This window comes from Mesoplodon densirostris, chromosome 7 (assembly GCF_025265405.1).
Source record: "Mesoplodon densirostris isolate mMesDen1 chromosome 7, mMesDen1 primary haplotype, whole genome shotgun sequence".
NCBI classification, from domain to species: domain Eukaryota; kingdom Metazoa; phylum Chordata; class Mammalia; order Artiodactyla; family Ziphiidae; genus Mesoplodon; species Mesoplodon densirostris.
The window spans coordinates 19,189,345-19,201,720 of NC_082667.1; positions in this window are offsets into that span (position 1 = coordinate 19,189,345).

Sequence of the window (12,376 nt, forward strand, 5' to 3'; positions counted from 1 at the left end):
TCAAAATTACCAGGCGTGCACAGAAGCAGTAATCCACAATGCATAGTAAGAGGAAAAACAATCAATAAAAACCAATCTAGAAATAATGCAGATGAAAGACATAGTAGACAGGGTATTAAACTACATTATTTTATATTTTCAAGAAAGTTTATAAAAACATAAGCATGTTAAGGACAGCTAAGGAAGATACAAAAGAGACCCAAAATGAACTTCTATGGGTGAAACCTATAGTATCCGAGATAAAAGAATACACTACATGGGATTAATAGCATATGAGATGCTACAGAAGAAAAGATTAATGTAGTCATCCCTTAGTACCTGTAGGGAATTGTTTCCAGGAGCCTCCACAGATACAAAATCCGCCATGCTCAAGTCCCTTATATAAAACGAAGTCTTACAATGAATACAGCTGGCCCTCTGTATTTAGGGGTTTCACATCCACAGATTCAACCAACCACAGAATCCGTGGAATCAGTGCTTGATTGCATCTGCAGGTGTGAAACTCATCGATACTGAGGGCAGACTGTACTTGGAGACTTAGTAATAGAAATAATCTAAAAAACATAAAATAACCCCTGAAAGACAAAAGGATGCAGTGAGACGTGGGACAGCGTTAAAGTGGCAAGCTGCCTAATAGGGAAATTGAGGTCACCAAAATAGAGGGGCTGGAGATGGAAAACCTATGAAGAAATATAAGAAATGATAAAATTTTTCCACTTTGATGGAAATAATAAATTCAAGATTCAAGAAGCCTAGTGAAAACTAAGCAATAGAAATCTGAAGAAGAAAAAAAAACATCTGAATGTAGCCAAAGTAAAAAGAACCACTATGTATAGAGGGACAATAATAGTTGACTTTTTTTTTTTTTTTGGAAACAATGAAGGCAAGAAGACAGTGGGCCAGATTCTCTTTCCAATGTACAAAAGCTGAAAAACTTCATCCCCAGCAGCTCCCAAATATGTTAAAGGAAGTTCTTTCAGCAGGAGGAAAATAATACCAGATAGAAATCTGTAACTACACAAATGAAGGAAAAGCACTGGGAATGGTAGTTATATGTAGGCAAATATAAATGCTTTTCTTATTTTTAAGTCCTATTAAAAGATCATTTGACTCTTGAAATAATATCAATTTATTGTTGAGTCTATAGTGAATGTGAAAGCAAAATGTATGACAATAATAGCACAAAGTCCAGGAGAGGGGAAATTAATGTATAACCTTGTATATTTATGGTGTACATGAAATGGGATAATATTACTTGATGGTAGGCTATGATAATTTAAGGTATATACTATAAATCCTAAAGCAATGTGCCCCACCCCAAAAGAAAGACAATAAAACAAAGAAGTATAGAAAGTAAACCAACAAACAAATGATGCAAAATGGAATTTTAAAAAATATTCAATCCAGGGCTTCCATGGTGGCGCAATGGTTGAGAGTCCGCCTGCCGATGCAGGGGACACGGGTTTGTGCCCTGGTCCGGGAAGATCCCACATGCCACGGAGTGGCTAGGCCCGTGAGCCATGGCCACTGAGCCTGCGCATCCAGAGCCTGTGCTCCGCAACGGGAGAGGTCACAACAGTGAGAGGCCCACGTACCGCAAAAATAAATAAAAATAAATAAAAGAAGCATCCATTAAAAAAAAAAATTCAATCCAGAAGAAGGTGAAAAAAGAAGTAAATGGAAACAAAGAACAGAAGAAACATGTAAAGCAGAAGTGGCAAGATAGTGGATTTTAATCAGACTTTATTCATAATCCCAATAAATTTAAATGGTTCAACCATTCCTAATTAACAGTCAGATCTTGTCAGACTGGGTAAAAAAAAGCAAGACCCAACTATATCTTGCCTCTAAAAGAAACCTGCATTAAATATAAGGACACGAATAGGTCAAATGTAAAAGGATGCAAAAAGAGATGTGCTGCTAACATTAACCCAAAGAAAGCTGCAGTGGCTATATTGATGTCAGATAAAGTAGATTTTATTAAAAAAAGGAATATTACCAGGGACAAAGGGATCATTTCATAACTATAAAGGGTTAATTCATCAGAGGACTTATTAAATTTTCAATATATGTGTACCTAGTAATGGAGCTTCAGAATACACAAAGTAAAAACAGGTATAGCTGATAAATAAATCCATAATTACAATGAAGAATTAAAAATAATAGAATAAGTAGACAGAAAAACAGTATAAACTGAAAACAGATAAACTGAACGGCATTTCACACCAGTGGTTCCTAATTCATTCAACAACAGCAGAAAATTCATTACTTTTAAGAGCACACAGAACATTTGCCAAATTAGGCCATTAAACAAGTTTATAAATGTAACAGGTTGCAAATCAAACAAAGAATGTTTTCTGATCACAATGAAATTATTTAATAATAGAAAACCAGTAACAGAAAGATATCTGGAAAATCCCCAAATGATTGTAAGCTAAATAACACACTTATAAATAAACCACGGGTTAGAGAAGAAACCAAAAGCAAAATTAAAGACTATTTTTAACAGAATGAAAATGAAAACACACATATCAGAATTTGTGAAATGCAGCCTAAGGTGATTTTAGAGGCCAATTTATTTCAGTAAATGCTTGCATTAGAAAAGAATGATCTCAAATCAATGGCCTACGCTTCTATTTTAAGAAAGTAGAAAAGAGCCAATGGAATCCAAAGAAAAAATATATATATATAAGAAATAATAAAGATAAGAGCAGAAATCAGTGAAATAAAAAAAAGAGAAAATCAATTAAACAAAAAACTGGCTCTTTGAGAGAGTCAATAAAATCGATAGACCTCTAGACAGACTGATAAAAATAAATGAATGCACAAATTTTCAATATCAAGAATGAGAGGGAGAGAATCACTGTAACTCAAACAGATATTAAAGCAATAATAAGGAATTATTATGAATTAGTGAATAACTAATAAAGTGATAATTTAATTTTACCACAAATAGCAAGCAATCTATACATAGGCTATCTTTAGTTTATTTAAAGTTGAAGTTGAGAGGAAGAACCAGGATCAATTATATGATATTTAAGTCCCTGAGTTATGTATAGCATATTTTCATCAATAATAACAGCAAGAAATTATCTAGTACCTGAGGTTTGGAGGGAGCTGTGTTAGGTTCTCTCTAGGGAACAAAAAGACAAAAAGAGTTCCTTTGAAGTTGTATACTATGTATATAAAATAGTGAAGCACCAAGTGTTAAGTGATATGGTCAATTAAGTACTCTTTGGATTGATGTGAGAGAGTAATTATAAAGGTCCAGGCAGACCTTTGGGAGAAATTGATCCAAATAGTGCAAAATTTATGCTAGATTTATCTAAGCTTGCAATTTCTGGATATAAACAAGAAGGCTAAATAATTTGAGAAATAAAATGATGCCCCACCCTTAATAACTGATTAAAACACTTAAATAAATGATCCAAGCTAATTTCAAAGCATAATTAATAAAAGTGTCGAGATGGAATAATAGAATGTAATCAATAATAGAATGTAATCTTTTAGGCCAATAAGCTAAATCAGAACATTTGGATTGCAGGCGAACCAATTTTATAATAAGGCAAGGAGAGAACAAATGCTAAACTAAGTTCCTGTTCTTATGCTTATGTCATAGCTTAGGATGTAGGGAGCAAAGAAAATCATGGTGACAGGCTGTAAGTAGTCTGTGTTTAAAAGGAACACAGACATCTAAATTTTCACCTAAGAATTCTAAGAGGAATTTACTCTTACTAATTCTGGTGAGATATTTCCTACTCGGTAATGATGCCCAAGAAATAAAACATATGCATATTAAAGTCATACATTTATTTACTACTGTTCATGGTAGCTGTTGACTCACTATCCTGGACCAACTCTGGAAATTTAGAATTTTCCAATAATGCAGATTAAGGTGCATTTCTTCCCCTTTAATCCAAACATACTGTCCAGAAGTCCCAGATTACTTGGGCACATTTTAAAAGTTGAGGTATTCTAATGCTAACATCTTCTACTAGAAAAGCCTTTTCTGGCCGTGGGAAGGGAAATGGTCACAGGCCACCTGTTCTCCTGGAATTCATATATACTATGTGTCAGTTCTCTGTAAGACACCACTTTTCAGGTTAGAACTAGGGACTGTTGCTGATACTCAGCTCTCCCAGAATGAGGGAGGAGACATGTTTAATTTTAAACAGAAATCAGATTTCAAAGAGACTGTTTTTCAATGTTAGCACAAATATTATTCGACCTACTGTAGATTGGCAGGCTGCTGGAGGAAGAGTAACGGGCACCCTGGTGATCTGTTTGATTGTATATCTCACTCGTTTTTATCTAACACATTTCTTCAAGACACCCAAAGGGGATGGATATGTAACTGATGCCCTGTGGTTGCTGGAGGAGGTTACTGAAAGGGCATGACGGCCAGTTGACCCGGGCATTCCGAGGCTCTTCACCTGCCCCTGTTCTGGGAGTGTTCATTCTGCCCACTGTTCCCGTAGCTAGAGCAACTTTGAGGATGTAGCCTTGAGAGAGTAAGATGTTGAGACCGTCTGGACCAGATATGTCACTGAACCCAGTTAAGGCGTCTATATAAACTTTTAAGATTTGGACCGTCCCTGCGAAAATCTACTCTTGCAGCCTCCCTAGACGGACCTTGTAAGTAAGTTCCCATGCTTATTAAAGTCGCCACCTACCAAGGGGGAATGTTCTGCCTTTCTTTAGATCTCTCCTTGCCCTCTGTGTTCAGGACATGTTTCAGGTTTCACCCAGAGAACTCCTGAGATGTTGAGTCAACAGGGGTCACATTCTTGGTATGCCTTTTCCTTGGCAAAGTATTGATTACATTACCATTATTTGATGAAATTCAGTATATCCAAACACCTATTTTAATTAATTAATTAATTAATTTTTGGCTGTGTTGGGTCTTCGTTTCTGTGCGAGAGCTTTCTCTAGTTGTGGCGAGCGGGGGCCACTCTTCATCGCGGTGCGTGGGCCTCTCTTGTTGCGGAGCACAGGCTCCAGATGCGCAGGCTCAGTAGTTGTGGCTCACGGGCTTAGTTGCTCCGCGGCATGTGGGATCTTCCCAGACCAGGGCTCGAACCTGTGTCCCCTGCATTGGCAGGCGGATTCTCAACCACTGCGCCACCAGGGAAACCCCAAACACCTATTTTAAAATGATAATCTGAGTTGCAATAATAATCTGCTATAATCTGTCATAGAATTGCTGATTTAGGAACTATTCGTTTTTCCTTGGGTCTTTTGGCATTGTTAAGCATCTACATTTTAGTGGTTCTGTTGGCTTCAAAGGAGGTCTTGATGGGGAAGTAGTAAACTGCCATCAGATTTTCTTTCTAAATATTCTGTTTGATTCAAGTCATCTCAGACAATTATTCAAGAAAGTGATTTTTCTGTTTTACTGAGTCTTGAACACATGGATAACTGCATGAATGTATGTGTGTATAATAGATGTTAAAAGTCATCCAATGTTACTCAACTATAGGTTTACAAAAACAATATTGAAACAGCTATTTGGAAAAGTAAATTTGAAAATAAATCAGTCAACATCAAAAGGATTGATTAAATGATTCCACCTGTTTTACCTTGTAGCCCACAAAGACAAGGCTAACATAGTAAGAAACAAACATACTTTATTTATAATACATATGTAATGCTAGTGCTAATACATATGTAGATCATTTATTATGTGTCAGGAAATATGCAAAGCACATTATAAATATTAGTTCATTCCAGTCCTCCCAATAATCCCATTAAGTATGTATTAATGTCCTGATTACAAGTGAAAGGAGAAAAAAAGAAAGAGGCTTGTAGAGACTAAGTACCTGGTATAAGGCAGAACTGAAATTTGAACCCAGATCTGTCTGGATTTCAGTGCTCAGGGTTTTAACACTCTTTTATTGGCATTTGGATCAATTAGGGCTGGGATTTGATAGGTACTAATTAATTGCATTAGATTAATAAAGGCCAAGATGATATGCTGGGTTTTAAAAATCTTTCACATATTAATGTAGGTGGAATTAATGAAGACCAATAAAAATTCTTTATATATTTTGCCTATGTGCCACTGTTTATTAATAATGTTCAACTCCCAAACATGAATAATTCCTTTAAACTTATTTTTATAGATATGATCAAGATGAAACAGAATTATTGCTTTAAAATGGAAACTTTAAACAAACATTTTATGTATGAATTTTAATCACTTAATTTACTTTCTCTCATTTATCTGTTTTGTGGTTTAATCTAGTAGTTGTTCTGTTACAACCTAGACAATATTTAAATACTGTATCTCATAGAATCAAAAATCATAACTCCTAGAAATAATGTTAGATGCAAATTTAATGTTAGTGGTGTAGTATTTTTATTCCAATATCAATAATAGATCATCTACTGGAGTTATGGAAAATAGTGATTTGAGAGGGACATTTGGAGAAAACAAAAGGCAAGTTGTTCTCCAAGTTATTTGCACCTTTAAATTTTACAAAACTTTAGTGTTTCAGATTAATGTTATACATTTTATTAAAATCTGTGTTTACTAAATTAGATGAAAATGCTTGCAATTGGTAGAATTCTTTTACCTACATCTGCCTTTGTGACATCTGCTGGCAATATCTGGTATTACAGTGCTCCATAATTCACACTTATCTGCCTTTTCCAACTGTCCAATGCTTACTTATTCAGATGATACTACTTTAATTCAATTTCAGGAACTCAGTGAGTGTCCTTGTCTAGAGAAGAGGTACTTTAATATGAGACCCAATTATAGAAGAGGAAAAGTTAGCCTTCCAGAGTCTCAGGAATTATTCACTTAGCATATTTGCATATATTTTCTTTCATGACCTAGTAATAAAAGAGATATATGACTTTTTTTTCCTGAAAATTCCATATAAGAGTGTTATGTATGGTAATACTGTTGACAGTTGTCAGCCAATCCCCATAGTGACATAATGCCACTCAGGCATTCTCTACAATTTGATAGTTATATGATAAAAGCTGTGCATTAGTGGAAAACTGTGAATGAAGAGAGTCTAAATCCATATTAAAAATGACTGAACTGTACCTAGATCCCTGCATACATTGGGTAAATGGGTAGGAAGCAAAATGCATGAGCAAACTTTTTATATTACCAGGAATCCATTTATCCACAGTCCTATCAGTCAAATTCAGATACTTGTTGCCACCTCCAAGATTTATAGGTTGTAGCTGGTTTTTGAAATTGCTTTGTATTTCCATTTAACAGCCAGGGTAGCGGCATGTTAAAATTTTGCCTTGGTCCTCTTGGAGCTTATTTATAAAGCTAATTTGTCTCCCTGGACATCTCTCTCTCTCTCTCTCTCTCTCTCTCTCTCTCATTCAAATGCCAGCTCTAGGCTTCTAAACCATTAACACCGCCCACCCACCCCCCTTTTTTTTTTTTAATCCCAGACAAAATACTGTCATAGACAATGCCATTGCAGGACAGTGATGATTCCGATGATATAGTCCTCCCAGGCAGGATACAAACCATCTCGCCTTCTGGCCGGTGATGGATTCGCTGCTGTCCCTGCAGACATCCAGGCACACACACAGAGCACTGGGAAGTACACATTGACTGTACTGCTCGCCGACCGCCTTGAAGAAACTGTAGCTAACCACCTTATTAGTATTCTTGCCTCCACCGTGTCTCAGTTGCAGCAGCAGAGGGCTGAGCAAAATGCAGTAGAGCAGGGACAGACACAGCTCTGGCAGTCATCTCAATGCAGGCTGCCGAATGTTGGGGGTGGAGGATGCAGCACATCAAGATGAATAACCTTGCCATAATCCGGGGCACCCAGCAAGCAGACACCTCTGCTGATTGACCCGCTCCTGGCTTGATGAATCTGCCTGGGGGAGAGGGAACCAGAATCTACCTGGTCCTGGGGGGCCCCCCATTGATTTTGGATGCTCTTTTGATCCTACACCGATCTGGGAAGGTAACAGTGAGCCGTACCATCTGCAGCACTCAGCAGCTATTGGAGGTTACCACTGACAGTTTCATCACACGGGTTTGTGTGAGTGTGTGCGTGTTTGTGCGTGTTTGTGAGTGTGGGTGCCTGCTTTTGCGTGAAAGAGAACGTGTGAGTGTCCAAGAGTGTGTGTGTTTGTGTGACAGCCAAAGCAGGTATATCGTACTGTAGGTTTCAACAGTGCGAAAATTTTCTCTGTACTTGGGCGCCCGGCCCAAAGCCCCTCAGCTTTCACCACCCCCTTCCTTCCCCACTGCCTCCTTCTTTTTGCCTTTGATGAGTTTTTGGCTTACTTCTTGGCGGAGTCTCTTGGACACGTTTTTTGCTGGTGCTGGAAGATCAGATCAATGGAACCTTTGAAAACTGATTATTTTTCTCCTGTGTGACTTTAAAAAGAAGAAGAAGAAAAGAAAAGAAAGTAGTGCAAGATAAATAGAGGATTTTAAATTTTCATGGTGAACTTTGAGGATCCATAAAGAAGGTAAGTCATGGGACTACTTAGATCCTGGTTCTTGCTTTCCTGTAATGTTTGTGTTTTCCTGTTTGTTTTCGGAAATCCACAGGCAGTTTAGAAGCACATTTTTAGAGATTGTAATGCTCAGAAGAACTCAGTGTGTGACATTTGGGGGCTGTTTTCATGCCATGGGGATTATTTCCGTTTGTATAACCATGGCCCCATCCTTCCTCCCATTTTTACACATTTTATTTATCTAGTATTTACACAGTGAATTCTGCGTTTATGAAATTTAGAAAAAATTAGTTCCAGGCTTCTCCCTCCTTGAAAGACTCTTTAAATTTGAGGGGAAAAATCAGAAAAGCTACTGACAGGGGCTCTGAGTTAGAAGTAAAAGTGTTTCTGCCCAGAGACCCAGGGTGGGAGTTGGGGGTGCATCCGGACTTTTATGATAACTTAATAGCAGACTTTTTTTTTTTTTTCCATAGCACTTATTTTTTTCCTGAATAGTTAAATCTGGTCTTGGAGTGGCGAATGTGTGGAGTACAGAAAAGCTGTTTCAGGAGCTCTTAATTGGAGCAAATGAGAACAAAGTGGAAATTGTTTAGTATTTTGAACCTCTCTTTTTTTCACTGATTCTCTTGCTATTGCATCTCATTAACCTTTCTGGATGCAGTGTTGCCTGATTAAGACTAGTGTCTCACATTTTGGAACATCCCCTTACCCTACATGGTCCCTAGAGGAGGGAGTGTGGTTGCAAATTGCTCTTAATCGTCTACTCTTGACTGTAAAAGCAAGCAGGCAGCATTAGGAATTCAGGTGACTTTAGTCAAACATCTTGCCTAACTCAGTCCTTTAGTGTTTCCTAAAGCACAGTGGTTAGCTGTGCTTTTTTTTTCTTTTTCTTTTTTTTCCTTTCCCTTTCCTTCAAAGCGAAACGTAGATAGTTTGCCTGTTTCTATTCTGAGGTTATTTAATTAAAAAAAAAACACCATTTCATTGTGATAGCATCTGTGTTCCTGTATCTGTGAGTATTTTTATCTCTGCATTGGCACCCCTTAGCCTCTCCCAAGAAGTAAGAATCACTCGTAAATATACTTCTAAACTGCTGATACCCTAAGTGAAAGCAATAGAGCTTTAGTCAAGGCATATGGATGGCTTCTTCTAAAAGGAGTAGTGATATTTCATGGAATGTTAGCCAACTCGAACTGTTACTGTGAACATATTCATGGGGGAGATGACAGGTATGTTAACTAGGCGGGGGGGCATGCATGAGTGTTTCTTAGGATGTCTGTGTATAGATAGAGAGATGGTGCAAGTTGTAACATGAAAGATTTTATTCAGAGACAGTTGACTGGGTCAAAAATTTATGAGAGCCAAGTTGAGAGATGTCAAAGATCATATTCAAAACAATAATATTATTTCTTTTTTCTTTAAGAGGAGTGTTTTGAAAATCCTGAACTAAAAAGATAAAAAATACTTAAACGTGAGATTCGACTCTGGTATTGCCATAGGCTATCCCTGCCATCTATTTGTTGTTTTCTGCATAATGATATTAGTGAAACAGTTAAAGGAGGGCAGCTGTTAAAAGATCCCTCCCCTTTTTCATCCTGTAACTGATACTTACTCCACACTGTCCTCTTGGTTAAAAAAAAAAAAACAAAAACCAACAACAAACCTATGGGTAAACTCTTTCTGGTCAGTATAATTTATTATGTGTCTTTCTTATTTATTTATTTATTATTATTTTTTTTATGTGTCTTTCTTGTCAACTATTTCTGCTCAGGATATTTTCATCTGTTACTCATAGATTACAGTTACATTTCCCTTATCAAGAGAGGGGATTTTATCATTTTTAAATGACATGAACATAGGAGAGACCCCCAATAAAATTTCATTTTCTTTGTGGAGAAAACAACCTGGGACTCATGAAGCCTGAAGGCAAGTGCAATATATAAACAAGAAACAGAAAGTTTACTGTTCTAGGGAGAGAGCAGAGCCCTGATGCTGTAAGTGCCAGTGGGTTATGTCAGGGGGTTTGAGGTTGCCCAGCTCTGCCTGGACTATCACCATTCTCTAGGTCGGTCAGCTCTTCGTTAGCCTGCAGCTCTTGATATAACCAGTGCCAGGTACAGAGGCCAGTATTTGACGTCATCTATTTGGTGTTTGGGCAGTTCCGCACAGAGAGAAGCCCTCTGAAAATGCCTTTCTGGAAGTTGGCAAATTAGTGCCTCTTTTTATTGAGGGTATTTCATTTTGACTGTTCCTCCTCCCATTCACATTCTCACCCAGTGTGGGTATATTTAAACTTGTGGTGTTGGGAAAAATTAATTGCATAGATTATTCTCAGCACCATCTTTTAAAAAATAATAAAGATAACATCTTGGCTTTTGTGTATTTGAGATTTAATCATTGTAATCCGTGAATCTTCTAGCCATAGCAACACTTTCATTATCACTTACTTTAGGCTAATAATAGAAGTGGGGTACATGCCAACTCAGGATTTTCTGATTACAGCTCATGCAGTGAGCAAAGCAGCTCCCTGGCACCTCAAGTTTTCCTGATGCTGCTTGGGCAACTGTAACTTTGTATCTTTATTATCAGCTCGGGTCAGAGCAGTGGTAAGCAGCTTCCAATCAGGACTGGCTCCAGATCCATGGCTTTCTTTTGTCTTTTACGGCTTTGTTTTGTGATAGAGAGTGTTTCACAGTTTAACAGGGTTGGGTTTTTTGTTTGTTTGTTTGTTTGTTTTTTTGCTTAGCGAGTTCAGAAAAGAAAGGAAAAGGAAGGGTCCTTTCCATCTCAGTAGAAGTAACATGTCAGAGTTGCCAAAGAAAAGGCTGAAGTTCCCTAGAGGAAATAGATGCAGGGTTATATTTTTTAAAAAATGAATTGGTAAATGGTTGCCTTGAGTTTATTTGGGGAGAATAAAGGAAATTCTAATTCCTTCTCTATTTAGTTCCAGTCAGTTGGCCAGCCTTTCTGTAGGTCTTTGCTCAAGTAAGCCAACCCATGCCCAACATTCTCCAGAGTGCTTCTGTGTTTTTAAGACCCAGGGCACTTAACACATGAATGGCTCTTTCCTTCTGTAACAAACAGAGCTGACAGCTGGAAAGTCAGCTACTGAGAACCTTTAAAGGAAGCCAGAAAGATCACCCAGTAAGTTGAAGAGCAAAAAGGGGCTCTTGGAGTTCTGGCCCTGGAGGTGGGTGAGGACCCAGCCGACTAAACTTGAAGTTTTGATTGCTGAGTCATTACAACAGCCTGGAGCTGTGTGTTAGCTCCAGGAACTGATGCTGATATTGGGGCTAATGCTAATAGGCAATAGTATCAGCTCACAGCAGAAGATGCCAACTTTTGGGATGAAAGAGATGCACCCTCTGATGCCAGATGCGTTTGTGTGTTCTTGTGTTGTTTTCATCACTTAAAAACAACCTCTCAGTGTCCCCCAATAAATTACAAAAGAAAAGATGGATTCATTGAAGTGCAGATAGGACAGGGGCTTTACAATTGACTAAATCAATTCACTCTATTATCTGCATTGCCACTGGGGACTCAGTAATCACAGCTAAGATGGGGGGGAGAACAGGGGCTGGAGTTAGAATCAGGAGACGGAAACCCTGGATTGAGAAACAGAAGGTGTCAGTCAATCCTTGACAGTGCTGCTTAATGGTCAGTAAGTCACTCAAAGTCTCAGAACCCCAATTTCCTTCTATATGATTTGGAAAAAAGCATTCTTAACTCATAATGTTGTCATGAAGATTATGAAATATTGCAAAATAAAATGATCTGTAATTATATATTACTATAGAAATGTAAAGTACTATAGTGACGATAATTTCATACATGGTTCAAGACTGTACAAAATAGTGTCAGCAATATAATTTTAAATTAAATTGATTAAGCAGCAGCACCAGTCTTTTCTTCATGACGGTAATCA